This window comes from Notothenia coriiceps, unplaced genomic scaffold (genome assembly GCF_000735185.1).
Source record: "Notothenia coriiceps isolate Sejong01 unplaced genomic scaffold, NC01 NC01_scaffold00038349, whole genome shotgun sequence".
NCBI classification, from domain to species: domain Eukaryota; kingdom Metazoa; phylum Chordata; class Actinopteri; order Perciformes; family Nototheniidae; genus Notothenia; species Notothenia coriiceps.
In genome coordinates, this window is record NW_011371050.1 from 53,459 (window position 1) to 58,266 (window position 4,808).

Sequence of the window (4,808 nt, forward strand, 5' to 3'; positions counted from 1 at the left end):
TGGCTCTCCCAGCATACACGCAGTTTGATTGGCTAGCGCTTGTACTGGCAGATTTGCATAAACGGGATTTGATTGGCTGACGCCTCCATCGAGGCGGCAAAAGTAGAACATTGCTCTACTTTTGCAGCGAGCACCGCGAGAGAAGCTACGCTTTGCTCCCACAATGCAGTTCGGCGAATCGTGACGTCACCCCATTCAAAGTGAATGGGCAGAAGCGTTGAAGCGGCAACGCACGCCGCCGTGTGAAGGGGCCGTCTGATTTCTTCTGTGCGCGCTCGGATCTTTTGTGCAACAACCATAGGCAACAACCCTGTCAAAATCCCTCAACCAATAGGAGGCCAGGTGTCCTTGCGGGTGCGTTCGCTTTAGTTATTAGAGCGTCCCGTAAGCAGTGTTGGGTGTAACGCGTTACAAAAGTAATATATTACTTTTTGCTGTAACGAAGTAATGTATCGCATTACTAATGAAATGTGGGTAATATATTACCCGTACAGCAAAAAGTAATATATTACTTTTGTAACGCGTTACACCCAACACTGNAACCGGCTCGAGATACACTTTTTGTTATATTCCATGGAATGCTCTTAACATCCTGATAGCAATGAATAAATCCATAAAAAAAAGTCATCTGTGGAAGCCGTAGTACTGTAAAAAGCACGACCAATCATTTTAGCCGGCCCGGCTAAAATAACTGGATGGCCTACCTGCCTGTCAGCCTTCGATCTGTGCACAAACTTATCTCGTGCCCTCATTGGTCATGTGCACGTTCGTATGTGTTGGAGGAGGGGTTCTGTAAGGAAGTGGCAGATTTTCTCGAGTTGTGTATTTTCAAATTCTAGCGCACTCGAGCTGGTTTCTCCAAAATTACCTACCCCACCTTTAATAGTATCGCTTTCAACCACCCTTATACTGTTGTGTGGAATCTGTTGACATAATACATTTATTTATAGTCAACATTTCATCTTTTTTAAGTGAAGAAAATCATTACCGCTGTATTAAAAACCCTGTCTCCATTATTTTCTGTTCTTCAGAACGCCAGTGGAGACCCAGCAGTGAGTAGCACAGTCAACCCATTGACCACCAAGAGGTCAAAGGTTAAGACGGAAGCAGAGGGTCCACTGCCCATCTCACCATCATCTCATGTAAGAAAATCCAACAATAGTGGACTGAAATCCTAACATAACAAAAATAAAATGTAATGTAACACACTCCAGACCATGATTTTTTAGCTTTCTACTGCATAGATTTTCAGTTATCTCTATAACAGCTTCAGATACTGTACAGTGAAAATATCCCCTCTGAAAATATCCCCTCTGAAACTGCAGTTGCAAATCTAATTGATTAAATGTAGCTCTAATCAATGACAAGAGGTGTTGTCGCACATTGATATTGAACAAGAGCTCACTAGGATTAAAAAAAACTGAAAAGATAAGAGACATGCTAAATAGTAGAGAATGCTTCTGTAACATATTGACCACGGATTCTGGTAAAAGATGTAGTCAGTGTTGGCATGTTTTTATTTTGTAGATGTCTTAATGGATACCTAGATATGTACTGTTTGTTAGCCCCCCTGACAAAGTGCTGTCCCTTTCTCCAGGATCATTGTGGGGGGATCTTGGACCTGAGTGAGGATCTGGACAAAGACGAGTGCAAGCAGGAGCCTGAGGCCATATATGAGACCAACTGCCACTGGGAGGGCTGCTCCAAGGAATACGACACCCAGGACCAACTCGTTCATGTGAGTGATGGCATCTCTAACCCTTTCACACATACTTTCGTTTAGTTTGAACTCTACAGCTTGATCCGAAAGAAAACTACAGGTGTGAATCCTCTCTCAGAACACTGTCGGGACCAAACAGCCGGACCTTGGTCTGATTGACAGATGTGGTTCATGTAGGCTTCGACCTTTACGCCTATTACAGGAAGTTCTGGCAAGCTATGGTCATGTTAGGGTTAGCTGGGCTCCTTAGTGAAACAGCTCAGTGCAAAACAAGTGTGTAGAAGAACACAAAAGAAAAAGAGAGAGTGACAGTGTATCTGCTTAGAGAAGGCAGGTGCTGCTAATTGTAGCAGAGAAGAAAAAGCAGTAAAGTGTCAAGTGGTGGTCAAAGTGTAGGTGTCAGTTTGTCTCTCAAGAAAAGGTTCCGCCCTCTATGTTGGCTAGTTAGGTTTACACGGAAGGATAGGAGAGCCGGTCTACAGATCAATCGATTGCTGAGAAATGTTTATTTCTTTAATGTGTGTGCTTATTGCAATTTTGACTGGTTAGATCAAATGTATACAAGGTAACAAAAACACAAAGCTTGGTTCCCACTTTCATCTGTGAAAGGCCATAAGTTGCTGCAGCATGTAGACTTTACAACTGTAAATTCCTCTGTTAAAACACACCCTCCAATGTCAAGTTTGTTACAGGCATGTCTCTCCAAGCAATTCTGGACAATGTCATTAACATAGTGAAAATCTCAAACTGTGCCATCAGAAAAATTGCATTTTGTTGTGTAGAAAGTGAAAAGTTCAAACACTCTTCTGCTTCTCATTAAATCCCTGCAGAAAGCTGCCCACTAACACATCCTTTCCTGTTGGGTTGACACGCGCAGCGTTAATGAACCTGCCAGCTCTCGCCAAATTCAAGCCCAAGCCCTGCAGCTGTGCCCCCCGTCCCACCCCCAACCCTTCTGCCCCATGACCCCTAACCCTTAACACTCCCAACAACACCCTCCGCCCCTAACGCCCAGAGGGCCAGCCATAAATCCATCGTCATGCCAAAAGCTCTGGAGTTAGAGACCCTCATGCCGCCCTCTTTTCAAGGCCAACTTCTCTCCTTGCTTCTCCCCTTTCTGACCGGCTGTCAGTCAGTCAGAGTAGTGGTAGAAGGGGCATGTGTCAGGTCCACAGACCCACAGATTATAGGAAGTGTTGGCCAAAGTCAGGACCGCGATTACCTTCAAGAACCTTTGCACTCAAACCAGCTGCCGAGCCACAAACCTTGTGAGAGCTCACCGGCATAATTAAGAAGTCTAGCAGACGATCTGTGGTTTGATCTTGGGTGTGGATGGTCAATTTGAGGCCAACACATTCTTTAATCCTCACAGGACCATTGGGTTTTTCAAAAGGCCTCAGCTTTCTCTCAAAATCCAACCAAAAATTCAGGGGTTTACTGTAGTAGCAATTTTTGTTGCAAATATTCCAGACAGCATCTCCCCAGCACACCAAGGGTTTCACACAAGGTTAATATCAGAACAAAAACACACCTCTTCTGGCTTCTGCCTTAACCAAAGTATTCCTGTTTCAAGAGTCACCAAAATATTATCGGTTCACAGCCGTGTGTAACCATAAAACAGAGGCCTCCACTCATTTCCGTTCCTCCTCCTCACCCAGAATAGATCTCAGCAGAATCAACCACTGAGCGTTCCTACTGGTGGAGAGTTGCCACAAAAGTGGTGGCATTTGAGGGCCTGGATGTCCTCAGGAAATGAAGTGGTTCCTCTGGAGGTGTGGATATTTGTGTGTGGTGCACAGGATGAAAATGTCTTAGTCTAGGTTTGTGTGTCAGCAATGTAAGTCTTTAAGTCTGATGAAACATGTTAAGCTAACCGGCAAGGTACTACAGCATATCTATTGTAGTGGCTTCCTCTTTCCCCATCAGTGGAAATCATTTATTTTACAAACTAAATCCTAAACGTGATATATTTCTAGGCAGTGGAAAACATGCTTGAATTACATTAAACATGTATAATGTGTTTGATGTATAGATGGACCATTTAAAACAGAATTATCTGAGATTTCATTATTGAGGTGTTTTAGATTTTGAGAGAATTTAATTTTAAAAAATCAAGCAGGAAATATTGCGTGTCTCTTACTGAAGGAATGATCCAGCAAAAGTTCCAAGTGGAAGATAACGTAGGTTAAAACAAATCCTTTTCCTGATCACTTTTACTGAGGAAGTTCCTCTTCCTTGAGAAACCAACACTCAGAGCCTGAAAAAACAAAACAAGCTTTTATAGTTTTTGTTTCCTGTTGACAGATGCATAATAACTGTCAGCCATAATGGATGGCATCATCACTCAAACTGTGTGTGTGGACAAACCCATGGACACATGAAAGAGGGAGCATTTTCTGGTGGGAAAAAGACAAGAAAATGCTGACTCATTTTTAGTAACACACATGCTCACAAACTTGGTGTCTTGCTTTGACATTTTTCACAGCGTCTCTATCACAAACATATGTTATGCTCTGTTGTGATGATTTACTCTTATGATATTGTCTCCTCAGCATATCAACAACGACCACATCCACGGTGAGAAGAAGGAGTTTGTGTGTCGCTGGGACGAGTGTTCGCGGGAGCAGAAGCCTTTCAAGGCTCAGTACATGCTGGTGGTCCACATGAGGCGTCACACGGGGGAGAAGCCGCATAGATGCACAGTAAGAACCAGGGGACTGTTAGACTACCTGTTTTTTACAAAAGTACCTTCAAAATCAAAGCAGCAAAAGCTAAAATAATGTGACATTGAGTTAAAAGTAATGGATCCCATATTTCTCCCATTGAAACTAAATGCATATTGTGTTTGAACCTCATAACCTGAATGTCCATGTTTTTAGGCACACTCTAAAAACAAATGCCTTGGCTCAACAAAGAAAATCAACGCAACAGTTTGCATCGATGTTTATTGAGTTAAGAAAAATTCTAATGAAATTGTCTTAAAGCAACAAAGTTATTTGAGTTAGGGGAGAAGGCTTTTCCTCTACAATCAGAGGTGTTTTTAATTACCACTTACTTAATAATTGGTAGCATAAACACAAGTTTTGAA

At 42.6% G+C, this 4,808-nt stretch overlaps 1 protein-coding gene across 1 annotated transcript in view; it reads right to left on the reverse strand.

Moving 5' to 3' along the window:
• kif5ab (kinesin family member 5A, b) overlaps positions 1–4,808 on the reverse strand; it is an 83,921-nt gene that overhangs the window by 52,443 nt on the left and 26,670 nt on the right. The window lies entirely within an intron of this gene.